Source organism: Somniosus microcephalus, chromosome 9 (assembly GCF_052327205.1).
Source record: "Somniosus microcephalus isolate GS21.2 chromosome 9, FLI_Smic_1.0, whole genome shotgun sequence".
NCBI classification, from domain to species: Eukaryota; Metazoa; Chordata; class Chondrichthyes; order Squaliformes; family Somniosidae; genus Somniosus; species Somniosus microcephalus.
The window spans coordinates 249,844,024-249,857,669 of record NC_140995.1 but is presented as its reverse complement, the minus strand read 5'-3'; the positions used below and the strand labels follow the sequence as shown (position 1 = coordinate 249,857,669).

At 51.3% G+C, this 13,646-nt stretch overlaps 1 protein-coding gene across 2 annotated transcripts in view; it reads right to left on the bottom strand.

The window, feature by feature from the left end:
• Positions 1-11,187, bottom strand: part of lclat1 (lysocardiolipin acyltransferase 1) — a 292,648-nt gene extending 281,461 nt beyond the window's left edge. Inside the window, exons 1-2 of one of the 2 annotated variants that reach the window (XM_085998146.1) lie at positions 10,942-11,187; positions 471-540 (exon numbers count right to left, since the gene is read on the bottom strand). The gene's annotated coding sequence lies outside the window, so the exon portion shown is untranslated. The remainder of the gene's footprint in view (positions 1-470; positions 541-10,941) is intronic. The other variant, XM_085998147.1, reaches the window with a different exon arrangement.
• Positions 11,188-13,646: the final 2,459 nt, after the last annotated feature.

Sequence of the window (13,646 nt, the reverse complement as noted above, 5' to 3'; positions counted from 1 at the left end):
GCGCAGGAGGCGTCTCCGCAGAGACTGAATCTGTGAACTGTTTTTACATGAAGTTGTGTATATATGTTATGATGTTATGTTTAATGGGGAATATATATACTGTTAAGCTAAAAAGGGAGGATTGTAGTGTATGTAACCGTTCCACCTTTAAGAGAACTATTTTAGTAACCGTTCCACCTTTAAGAGAACTATTTTAAGAGTTGCACTACTTTATCTTGGCTGCTGTATACTGTAATACCGGCGGTGACCACACCGGTATATAAGTGCTGTGTAATGATTTATTGGGCAGTTCCGCCCTGACCTTCGACTAGTAAAGACCTGTTAAATTTTACTCTTGTGGTCTGTGTATTAATTCTCAATATAACACACAGACTTAACACTTCTCTTAAAGGCACATACACAACACTCACCACCAGAACAATCTAACACAAACACACATACAGGCTCTCATGAAAACACATCAGACTTACCTGTGCTGAGAAGATCCACACGTGAAGTAAAAAAGCCCGATATAGTTTTCTTTGTACTCAAAGATTAAGTCTAATAAAAGAATGAAAAGCTTAGAGTTCATAAAGTAAAGCTTTGAAAATGTGTTGACTGTTGTGAAGATGTTTATGTCGTTATGATTGATTGATATTGATTTTGTTTAACCTCTAAGGAAGGGGGATGTAATGATCAGTAACATGTCATTCTAGAATGGTACACTAGGTGGAGCTGTATGTTTAGTAGTGGGCTACCCACAAGGCAGTAGTCAAGATGGATGCCTGTACACGAGTCCACATGGCTGAATAAATGACTAGCTCAAGCTAGCTGTTCATAATGAAAACGTCTATTTATTTATGAACATAATAACACTGCCCTGGGAGTGTTTGATGGGGACAGTGTAGAGGGAGCTTTACTCTGTATCTAACCCGTGCTGTACCTGCCCTGGGAGTGTTTGATGGGACAGTGTAGAGGGAGCGTTACTCTGTATCTAACCCGTGCTGTACCTGCCCTGGGAGTGTTTGATGGGACAGTGTAGAGGGAGCTTTACTCTGTATCTAACCCGTGCTGTACCTGCCCTGGGAGTGTTTGATGGGACAGTGTAGAGGGAGCTTTACTCTGTATCTAACCCGTGCTGTACCTGCCCTGGGAGTGTTTGATGGGACAGTGTAGAGGGAGCTTTACTCTGTACCTAACCCCGTGCTGTACCTGCCCTGGGAGTGTTTGATGGGACAGTGTAGAGGGAGCTTTACTCTGTATCTAACCCCGTGCTGTACCTGCCCTGGGAGTGTTTGATGGGACAGTGTAGAGGGAGCTTTACTCTGTATCTAACCCGTGCTGTACCTGCCCTGGGAGTGTTTGATGGGACAGTGTAGAGGGAGCTTTACTCTGTATCTAACCCGTGCTGTACCTGCCCTGGGAGTGTTTGATGGGACAGTGTAGAGGGAGCTTTACTCTGTATCTAACCCCGTGCTGTACCTGCCCTGGGAGTGTTTGATGGGACAGTGTAGAGGGAGCTTTACTCTGTATCTAACCCCGTGCTGTACCTGCCCTGGGAGTGTTTGATGGGACAGTGTAGAGGGAGCTTTACTCTGTATCTAACCCGTGCTGTACCTGCCCTGGGAGTGTTTGATGGGACAGTGTAGAGGGAGCTTTACTCTGTATCTAACCCATGCTGTACCTGCCCTGGGAGTGTTTGATGGGACAGTGTAGAGGGAGCTTTACTCTGTATCTAACCCATGCTGTACCTGCCCTGGGAGTGTTTGATGGGACAGTGTAGAGGGAGCTTTACTCTGTATCTAACCCCGTGCTGTACCTGCCCTGGGAGTGTTTGATGGGACAGTGTAGAGGGAGCTTTACTCTGTATCTAACCCGTGCTGTACCTGCCCTGGGAGTGTTTGATGGGACAGTGTAGAGGGAGCTTTACTCTGTATCTAACACGTGCTGTACCTGCCCTGGGAGTGTTTGATGGGACAGTGCAGAGGGAGCTTTACTCTGTATCGAACCCATGTTGTACCTGCCCTGGGAGTGTTTGATGGGACAGTGTAGAGGGAGCTTTACTCTGTATCTAACCCATGCTGTACTTGCCCTGGGAGTGTTTGATGGGACAGTGTAGAGGGAGCTTTACTCTGTATCTAACCCATGCTGTACCTGCCCTGGGAGTGTTTGATGGGACAGTGTAGAGGGAGCTTTACTCTGTATCTAACCCGTGCTGTACCTGCCCTGGGAGTGTTTGATGGGACAGTGTAGAGGGAGCTTTACTCTGTATCTAACACGTGCTGTACCTGCCCTGGGAGTGTTTGATGGGACAGTGTAGAGAGAGCTTTACTCTGTATCTAACACGTGCTGTACCTGCCCTGGGAGTGTTTGATGGGACAGTGTAGAGGGAGCTTTACTCTGTATCTAACCCATGCTGTACTTGCCCTGGGAGTGTTTGATGGGACAGTGTAGAGGGAGCTTTACTCTGTATCTAACCCATGCTGTACTTGCCCTGGGAGTGTTTGATGGGACAGTGTAGAGGGAGCTTTACTCTGTATCTAACCCATGCTGTACTTGCCCTGGGAGTGTTTGATGGGACAGTGTAGAGGGAGCTTTACTCTGTATCTAACCCATGCTGTACTTGCCCTGGGAGTGTTTGATGGGACAGTGTAGAGGGAGCATTACTCTGTATCTAACCCATGCTGTACCTGCCCTGGGAGTGTTTGATGGGACAGTGTAGAGGGAGCTTTACTCTGTATCTAACCCGTGCTGTACTTGCCCTGGGAGTGTTTGATGGGACAGTGTAGAGGGAGCATTACTCTGTATCTAACCCGTGCTGTACCTGCCCTGGGAGTGTTTGATGGGACAGTGTAGAGGGAGCTTTACTCTGTATCTAACCCGTGCTGTACCTGCCCTGGGAGTGTTTGATGGGACAGTGTAGAGGGAGCTTTACTCTGTATCTAACACGTGCTGTACCTGCCCTGGGAGTGTTTGATGGGACAGTGTAGAGGGAGCTTTACTCTGTATCTAACCCGTGCTGTACCTGCCCTGGGATTGTTTGATGGGACAGTGTAGAGGGAGCTTTATTCTGTATCTAACCCGTGCTGTACCTGCCCTGGGAGTGTTTGATGGGACAGTGTAGAGGGAGCTTTACTCTGTATCTAACCCGTGCTGTACCTGCCCTGGGAGTGTTTGATGGGACAGTGTAGAGGGAGCTTTACTCTGTATCTAACCCGTGCTGTACCTGCCCTGGGAGTGTTTGATGGGACAGTGTAGAGGGAGCTTTACTCTGTATCTAACCCGTGCTGTACCTGCCCTGGGAGTGTTTGATGGGACAGTGTAGAGGGAGCTTTACTCTGTATCTAACCCGTGCTGTACCTGCCCTGGGGGTGTTTGATGGGACAGTGTAGAGGGAGCTTTACTCTGTATCTAACCTGTGCTGTACCTGCCCTGGGAGTGTTTGATGGGGACAGTGTAGAGGGAGCTTTACTCTGTATCTAACCCGTGCTGTACCTGCCCTGGGAGTGTTTGATGGGACAGTGTAGAGGGAGCTTTACTCTGTATCTAACCCGTGCTGTACCTGCCCTGGGAGTGTTTGATGGGGACAGTGTAGAGGGAGCTTTACTCTGTATCTAACCCGTGCTGTACCTGCCCTGGGAGTGTTTGATGGGGACAGTGTAGAGGGAGCTTTACTCTGTATCTAACCCGTGCTGTACCTGCCCTGGGAGTGTTTGATGGGACAGTGTAGAGGGAGCTTTACTCTGTATCTAACCCGTGCTGTACCTGCCCTGGGGGTGTTTGATGGGACAGTGTAGAGGGAGCTTTACTCTGTATCTAACCTGTGCTGTACCTGCCCTGGGAGTGTTTGATGGGGACAGTGTAGAGGGAGCTTTACTCTGTATCTAACCCGTGCTGTACCTGCCCTGGGAGTGTTTGATATGGGACAGTGTAGAGGGAGCTTTACTCTGTATCTAACCTGTGCTGTACCTGCCCTGGGAGTGTTTGATGGGACAGTGTAGAGGGAGCTTTACTCTGGTATCTAACCCGTGCTGTACCTGCCCTGGGAGTGTTTGATGGGACAGTGTAGAGGGAGCTTTACTCTGTATCTAACCCGTGCTGTACCTGCCTGGGAGTGTTTGATGGGGACAGTGTAGAGGGAGCTTTACTCTGTATCTAACCCGTGCTGTACCTGCCCTGGGAGTGTTTGATGGGACAGTGTAGAGGGAGCTTTACTCTGTATCTAACCCGTGCTGTACCTGCCCTGGGAGTGTTTGATGGGGACAGTGTAGAGGGAGCTTTACTCTGTATCTAACCCGTGCTGTACCTGCCCTGGGAGTGTTTGATGGGACAGTGTAGAGGGAGCTTTACTCTGTATCTAACCCGTGCTGTACCTGCCCTGGGAGTGTTTGATGGGACAGTGTAGAGGGAGCTTTACTCTGTATCTAACCCGTGCTGTACCTGCCCTGGGAGTGTTTGATGGGACAGTGTAGAGGGAGCTTTACTCTGTATCTAACCCGTGCTGTACCTGCCCTGGGAGTGTTTGATGGGACAGTGTAGAGGGAGCTTTACTCTGTATCTAACCCGTGCTGTACCTGCCCTGGGAGTGTTTGATGGGACAGTGTAGAGGGAGCTTTACTCTGTATCTAACCCGTGCTGTACCTGCCCTGGGAGTGTTTGATGGGACAGTGTAGAGGGAGCTTTACTCTGTATCTAACCCGTGCTGTACCTGCCCTGGGAGTGTTTGATGGGACAGTGTAGAGGGAGCTTTACTCTGTATCTAACCCCGTGCTGTACCTGCCCTGGGAGTGTTTGATGGGACAGTGTAGAGGGAGCTTTACTCTGTATCTAACCCGTGCTGTACCTGCCCTGGGAGTGTTTGATGGGACAGTGTAGAGGGAGCTTTACTCTGTATCTAACCCGTGCTGTACCTGCCCTGGGAGTGTTTGATGGGACAGTGTAGAGGGAGCTTTACTCTGTATCTAACCCGTGCTGTACCTGCCCTGGGAGTGTTTGATGGGACAGTGTAGAGGGAGCTTTACTCTGTATCTAACACGTGCTGTACCTGCCCTGGGAGTGTTTGATGGGACAGTGTAGAGGGAGCTTTACTCTGTATCTAACCAATGTTGTACCTGCCCTGGGAGTGTTTGATGGGACAGTGTAGAGGGAGCTTTACTCTGTATCTAACCCATGCTGTACTTGCCCTGGGAGTGTTTGATGGGACAGTGTAGAGGGAGCTTTACTCTGTATCTAACCCATGCTGTACCTGCCCTGGGAGTGTTTGATGGGACAGTGTAGAGGGAGCTTTACTCTGTATCTAACCCGTGCTGTACCTGCCCTGGGAGTGTTTGATGGGACAGTGTAGAGGGAGCTTTACTCTGTATCTAACACGTGCTGTACCTGCCCTGGGAGTGTTTGATGGGACAGTGTAGAGAGAGCTTTACTCTGTATCTAACCCGTGCTGTACCTGCCCTGGGAGTGTTTGATGGGACAGTGTAGAGGGAGCTTTACTCTGTATCTAACCGTGCTGTACCTGCCCTGGGAGTGTTTGATGGGACAGTGTAGAGGGAGCTTTACTCTGTATCTAACCCGTGCTGTACCTGCCCTGGGAGTGTTTGATGGGACAGTGTAGAGGGAGCTTTACTCTGTATCTAACCCGTGCTGTACCTGCCCTGGGAGTGTTTGATGGGACAGTGTAGAGGGAGCTTTACTCTGTATCTAACCCCGTGCTGTACCTGCCCTGGGAGTGTTTGATGGGACAGTGTAGAGGGAGCTTTACTCTGTATCTAACCCGTGCTGTACCTGCCCTGGGAGTGTTTGATGGGACAGTGTAGAGGGAGCTTTACTCTGTATCTAACCCATGCTGTACCTGCCCTGGGAGTGTTTGATGGGACAGTGTAGAGGGAGCTTTACTCTGTATCTAACCCATGCTGTACCTGCCCTGGGAGTGTTTGATGGGACAGTGTAGAGGGAGCTTTACTCTGTATCTAACCCCGTGCTGTACCTGCCCTGGGAGTGTTTGATGGGACAGTGTAGAGGGAGCTTTACTCTGTATCTAACCCGTGCTGTACCTGCCCTGGGAGTGTTTGATGGGACAGTGTAGAGGGAGCTTTACTCTGTATCTAACACGTGCTGTACCTGCCCTGGGAGTGTTTGATGGGACAGTGTAGAGGGAGCTTTACTCTGTATCTAACCCATGTTGTACCTGCCCTGGGAGTGTTTGATGGGACAGTGTAGAGGGAGCTTTACTCTGTATCTAACCCATGCTGTACTTGCCCTGGGAGTGTTTGATGGGACAGTGTAGAGGGAGCTTTACTCTGTATCTAACCCATGCTGTACCTGCCCTGGGAGTGTTTGATGGGACAGTGTAGAGGGAGCTTTACTCTGTATCTAACCCGTGCTGTACCTGCCCTGGGAGTGTTTGATGGGACAGTGTAGAGGGAGCTTTACTCTGTATCTAACACGTGCTGTACCTGCCCTGGGAGTGTTTGATGGGACAGTGTAGAGAGAGCTTTACTCTGTATCTAACACGTGCTGTACCTGCCCTGGGAGTGTTTGATGGGACAGTGTAGAGGGAGCTTTACTCTGTATCTAACCCATGCTGTACTTGCCCTGGGAGTGTTTGATGGGACAGTGTAGAGGGAGCTTTACTCTGTATCTAACCCATGCTGTACTTGCCCTGGGAGTGTTTGATGGGACAGTGTAGAGGGAGCTTTACTCTGTATCTAACCCATGCTGTACTTGCCCTGGGAGTGTTTGATGGGGACAGTGTAGAGGGAGCTTTACTCTGTATCTAACCCGTGCTGTACCTGCCCTGGGAGTGTTTGATGGGACAGTGTAGAGGGAGCTTTACTCTGTATCTAACCCGTGCTGTACCTGCCCTGGGAGTGTTTGATGGGGACAGTGTAGAGGGAGCTTTACTCTGTATCTAACCCGTGCTGTACCTGCCCTGGGAGTGTTTGATGGGACAGTGTAGAGGGAGCTTTACTCTGTATCTAACCCGTGCTGTACCTGCCCTGGGGGTGTTTGATGGGACAGTGTAGAGGGAGCTTTACTCTGTATCTAACCTGTGCTGTACCTGCCCTGGGAGTGTTTGATGGGGACAGTGTAGAGGGAGCTTTACTCTGTATCTAACCCGTGCTGTACCTGCCCTGGGAGTGTTTGATGGGACAGTGTAGAGGGAGCTTTACTCTGTATCTAACCCGTGCTGTACCTGCCCTGGGAGTGTTTGATGGGGACAGTGTAGAGGGAGCTTTACTCTGTATCTAACCCGTGCTGTACCTGCCCTGGGAGTGTTTGATGGGACAGTGTAGAGGGAGCTTTACTCTGTATCTAACCCGTGCTGTACCTGCCCTGGGGGTGTTTGATGGGACAGTGCAGAGGGAGCTTTACTCTGTATCTAACCTGTGCTGTACCTGCCCTGGGAGTGTTTGATGGGACAGTGTAGAGGGAGCTTTACTCTGTATCTAACCTGTGCTGTACCTGCCCTGGGAGTGTTTGATTGGGCAGTGTAGAGGGAGCTTTACTCTGTATCTAACCCGTGCTGTACCTGCCCTGGGAGTGTTTGATGGGGACAGTGTAGAGGGAGCTTTACTCTGTATCTAACCCGTGCTGTACCTGCCCTGGGAGCGTTTGATGGGACAGTGTAGAGGGAGCTTTACTCTGTATCTAACCCGTGCTGTACCTGCCCTGGGAGTGTTTGATGGGACAGTGTAGAGGGAGCTTTACTCTGTATCTAACCCGTGCTGTACCTGCCCTGGGAGTGTTTGATGGGACAGTGTAGAGGGAGCTTTACTCTGTATCTAACCCCGTGCTGTACCTGCCCTGGGAGTGCTTGATGGGACAGTGTAGAGGGAGCTTTACTCTGTATCTAACCCCGTGCTGTACCTGCCCTGGGAGTGTTTGATGGGACAGTGTAGAGGGAGCTTTACTCTGTATCTAACCCGTGCTGTACCTGCCCTGGGAGTGTTTGATGGGACAGTGTAGAGGGAGCTTTACTCTGTATCTAACCCATGCTGTACCTGCCCTGGGAGTGTTTGATGGGACAGTGTAGAGGGAGCTTTACTCTGTATCTAACCCATGCTGTACCTGCCCTGGGAGTGTTTGATGGGACAGTGTAGAGGGAGCTTTACTCTGTATCTAACCCCGTGCTGTACCTGCCCTGGGAGTGTTTGATGGGACAGTGTAGAGGGAGCTTTACTCTGTATCTAACCCGTGCTGTACCTGCCCTGGGAGTGTTTGATGGGACAGTGTAGAGGGAGCTTTACTCTGTATCTAACACGTGCTGTACCTGCCCTGGGAGTGTTTGATGGGACAGTGTAGAGGGAGCTTTACTCTGTATCTAACCCATGTTGTACCTGCCCTGGGAGTGTTTGATGGGACAGTGTAGAGGGAGCTTTACTCTGTATCTAACCCATGCTGTACTTGCCCTGGGAGTGTTTGATGGGACAGTGTAGAGGGAGCTTTACTCTGTATCTAACCCATGCTGTACCTGCCCTGGGAGTGTTTGATGGGACAGTGTAGAGGGAGCTTTACTCTGTATCTAACCCGTGCTGTACCTGCCCTGGGAGTGTTTGATGGGACAGTGTAGAGGGAGCTTTACTCTGTATCTAACACGTGCTGTACCTGCCCTGGGAGTGTTTGATGGGACAGTGTAGAGAGAGCTTTACTCTGTATCTAACACGTGCTGTACCTGCCCTGGGAGTGTTTGATGGGACAGTGTAGAGGGAGCTTTACTCTGTATCTAACCCATGCTGTACTTGCCCTGGGAGTGTTTGATGGGACAGTGTAGAGGGAGCTTTACTCTGTATCTAACCCATGCTGTACTTGCCCTGGGAGTGTTTGATGGGACAGTGTAGAGGGAGCTTTACTCTGTATCTAACCCATGCTGTACTTGCCCTGGGAGTGTTTGATGGGACAGTGTAGAGGGAGCTTTACTCTGTATCTAACCCATGCTGTACTTGCCCTGGGAGTGTTTGATGGGACAGTGTAGAGGGAGCATTACTCTGTATCTAACCCATGCTGTACCTGCCCTGGGAGTGTTTGATGGGACAGTGTAGAGGGAGCTTTACTCTGTATCTAACCCATGCTGTACTTGCCCTGGGAGTGTTTGATGGGACAGTGTAGAGGGAGCATTACTCTGTATCTAACCCGTGCTGTACCTGCCCTGGGAGTGTTTGATGGGACAGTGTAGAGGGAGCTTTACTCTGTATCTAACCCGTGCTGTACCTGCCCTGGGAGTGTTTGATGGGACAGTGTAGAGGGAGCTTTACTCTGTATCTAACACGTGCTGTACCTGCCCTGGGAGTGTTTGATGGGACAGTGTAGAGGGAGCTTTACTCTGTATCTAACCCGTGCTGTACCTGCCCTGGGATTGTTTGATGGGACAGTGTAGAGGGAGCTTTATTCTGTATCTAACCCGTGCTGTACCTGCCCTGGGAGTGTTTGATGGGACAGTGTAGAGGGAGCTTTACTCTGTATCTAACCCGTGCTGTACCTGCCCTGGGAGTGTTTGATGGGACAGTGTAGAGGGAGCTTTACTCTGTATCTAACCCGTGCTGTACCTGCCCTGGGAGTGTTTGATGGGACAGTGTAGAGGGAGCTTTACTCTGTATCTAACCCGTGCTGTACCTGCCCTGGGAGTGTTTGATGGGACAGTGTAGAGGGAGCTTTACTCTGTATCTAACCCGTGCTGTACCTGCCCTGGGGGTGTTTGATGGGACAGTGTAGAGGGAGCTTTACTCTGTATCTAACCTGTGCTGTACCTGCCCTGGGAGTGTTTGATGGGGACAGTGTAGAGGGAGCTTTACTCTGTATCTAACCCGTGCTGTACCTGCCCTGGGAGTGTTTGATGGGACAGTGTAGAGGGAGCTTTACTCTGTATCTAACCCGTGCTGTACCTGCCCTGGGAGTGTTTGATGGGGACAGTGTAGAGGGAGCTTTACTCTGTATCTAACCCGTGCTGTACCTGCCCTGGGAGTGTTTGATGGGACAGTGTAGAGGGAGCTTTACTCTGTATCTAACCCGTGCTGTACCTGCCCTGGGGGTGTTTGATGGGACAGTGTAGAGGGAGCTTTACTCTGTATCTAACCTGTGCTGTACCTGCCCTGGGAGTGTTTGATGGGGACAGTGTAGAGGGAGCTTTACTCTGTATCTAACCCGTGCTGTACCTGCCCTGGGAGTGTTTGATGGGACAGTGTAGAGGGAGCTTTACTCTGTATCTAACCTGTGCTGTACCTGCCCTGGGAGTGTTTGATTGGGCAGTGTAGAGGGAGCTTTACTCTGTATCTAACCCGTGCTGTACCTGCCCTGGGAGTGTTTGATGGGACAGTGTAGAGGGAGCTTTACTCTGTATCTAACACGTGCTGTACTTGCCCTGGGAGTGTTTGATGGGACAGTGTAGAGGGAGCTTTACTCTGTATCTAACCCGTGCTGTACCTGCCCTGGGAGTGTTTGATGGGACAGTGTAGAGTGCGCTTTACTCTGTATCTAACCCGTGCTGTACTTGCCCTGGGAGTGTTTGATGGGACAGTGTAGAGGGAGCTTTACTCTGTATCTAACCCATGCTGTACCTGCCCTGGGAGTGTTTGATGGGACAGTGTAGAGGGAGCTTTACTCTGTATCTAACCCATGCTGTACCTGCCCTGGGAGTGTTTGATGGGACAGTGTAGAGGGAGCTTTACTCTGTATCTAACCCCGTGCTGTACCTGCCCTGGGAGTGTTTGATGGGACAGTGTAGAGGGAGCTTTACTCTGTATCTAACCCGTGCTGTACCTGCCCTGGGAGTGTTTGATGGGACAGTGTAGAGGGAGCTTTACTCTGTATCTAACCCGTGCTGTACCTGCCCTGGGAGTGTTTGATGGGACAGTTGGTGTGTTTACACGCTGTGTTGTAATGTCTGCAGTAACTCCCTTCAGTTTGCGGTGTAATGAGGGGGTTGTTCTTGGGCACATTCCCAGAAAGATCTCTCAGCGTGTCACTAACCTGTGACTGAGTTGTTCCAGGCAGCAAACGTCAGCCAATAATCTTCAGTCTGTCAACCCTTGAGGAGGTCGGAGAGTGGGGGGTTGATGGCCGAGGGCTGCTCGTTTCACTGCTTTCTCTAATCTGTCTGTTCTTATCTGCTGCTCAAAATAGACAGGCATTTCTCTGACGGTTCCTGCAGTCTGGCCGGGGCACAAGGATAAATTCTCCCCTGACTGTGACTCACGAGCAGTAAACAACTGGTACCAGCAACCTCCCCCTCCTCCCTTTCCCCCCGCCGCACCCTCTACGTCTCTTTCCTCCCCTCCCCCCCTCCTCCCCTCCCTTCCCCTCCTTGAGTGTCAGCTGTGTCTCAGTAAGTAGCACTCTCGCCTCTGAGTCTTGTGGGTTCAAGTCCCACTCCAAAGACTTGAGCACAAAAATCTAGGCTGACACTCAGTGCAGTAGTGAAGGAGCGCTGCACTGTCGGAGGGTCAGTTCTGAGGGAGTGCTGCACTGTCGGAGGGACAGTACTGAGGGAGGGCTGCACTGTCGGAGGGGGAGTACTGAGGGAGCGCTGCACTGTCGGAGGGACAGTACTGAGGGAGGGCTGCACTGTCGGAGGGGCAGTACTGAAGGAGCGCTGCACTGTCGGAGGGACAGTACTGAGGGAGGGCTGCACTGTCGGAGGGGCAGTACTGAGGGAGTGCTGCACTGTCGGAGGGGCAGTACTGAAGGAGCGCTGCACTGTCGGAGGGGCAGTACTGAGGGAGCGCTGCACTGTCGGAGGGACAGTACTGAGGGAGGGCTGCACTGTCGGAGGGGCAGTACTGAGGGAGTGCTGCACTGTCGGAGGGGCAGTACTGAAGGAGCGCTGCACTGTCGGAGGGGGAGTACTGAAGGACCGCGGCACTGTCGGAGGGTCAGTTCTGAGGGAGTGCTGCACTGTCAGAGGGGCAGTACTGAGGGAGTGCTGCACTGTCGGGGGGCAGTACTGAGGGAGCGCTGCACTGTCAGAGGGGCAGTACTGAGGGAGTGCTGCACTGTCGGAGGGGCAGTACTGAAGGAGCGCTGCACTGTCGGAGGGGCAGTACTGAGGGAGCGCTGCACTGTCGGAGGGACAGTACTGAGGGAGGGCTGCACTGTCGGAGGGGCAGTACTGAGGGAGTGCTGCACTGTCGGAGGGGCAGTACTGAAGGAGCGCTGCACTGTCGGAGGGTCAGTTCTGAGGGAGCGCTGCACTGTCGGAGGATCAGTACTGGAGGAGCGCTGCACTGTCAGAGGGGCAGTACAGAGGGAGCGCTGCACTGTCGGAGGGGCAGTACTGAGGGAGCGCCGCACTGTCGGAGGGTCAGTACTGAAGGAGCGCTGCACTGTCGGAGAGGCAGTACTGAGGGAACGCTGCACTGTCGGAGGGGCAGTACTGAGGGAGTGCTGCACTGTCGGAGAGGCAGTACTGAGGGAACACTGCACTGTCGGAGAGGCAGTACTGAGGGAGTGCTGCACTGTCAGAGGGGCAGTACTGAGGGAGTGCTGCACTGTCGGAGGGGCAGTACTGTAGGAGCGCTGCACTGTCGGAGAGGCAGCACTGAAGGAGCGCTGCACTGTCGGAGGGGCAGTACTGAGGGAGTGCTGCACTGTCGGAGGGGCGGTACTGAGGGAGTGCTACACTGTCGGAGGGGCAGTACTGAGGGAGTGCTGCACTGTCGGAGGGGCGGTACTGAAGGAGCACTGCACTGTCGCAGGTGCCTTATTTCAAATGAGACGTTAAACCGAGACCCCGTCTGCTCTCTCAGGTGGGCGTGAAGGTTCCCGTGGCACTATTTTGAAAAAAAGCAGGAGGTTATCCTGGTGTCCTGGTGAATATTTATCCCTCAATCAACATCGCAGAAACAGATTATCTGCTTATTATCACATTGCCGTTTGTGGGAGCTTGCTGTGCGCAAATGGCTGCCGCGTTTCCTGCATTACAACAGTGACTACACTTCAATAATACCGTACTTCATTGACTGTAAAGCGCTTTGGGATGGCCGGTGGTCATGAAAGGTGCTATAGAAATACAAGTTAAGAAATAATGGAGGTGCCATTACACGACTAGGTGTATTCTATAGACCACCAACTAGTGTGAAAGATATAGAGGAGCAAATTTACAGAGAAATTACAGAGAGGTGCAAGAACTATAGAGCAGTGATAATGGGGGACTTCAACTATCCTAATATAGACTGGGATAGTAATAGTGTAAAGGGCAGAGCGGGGGAAGAATTTCTGAAGTGTGTTCAGGAGAACTTTCTTGATCAGTATGTTTCCGGCCCGACGAGGGAGGGGGCATTGCTGGATCTGGTTCTGGGGAATGAGGTGGGTCAAGTGGAGCAAGTGTCAGTAGGGGAACATTTAGGGAACAGTGATCATAATATCATAAGGTATAGATTAGCTATGGAAAAGGACAGGGAGCAATCTAGAGAAAAAATACTTAATTGGAAGAAGGCCAATTTCAGTGGGTTGAGAATGGATCTGGCCCGGGTAAATTGTAATCAAAGATTGGCAGGCAAAACTGTAATCAAACAATAGAAACCTAGAAACATAGAAGATAGGAGCAGGAGTAGGCCATTCGGCCCCTCGAGCCTGCTCCGCCATTCAATGAGATCATGGCTGATCATCCAAATTCAGTACCCGGTCCCTGCTTTCTCCCCATATACTTGATCCCTTTAGCCTTAAGAAATATATCC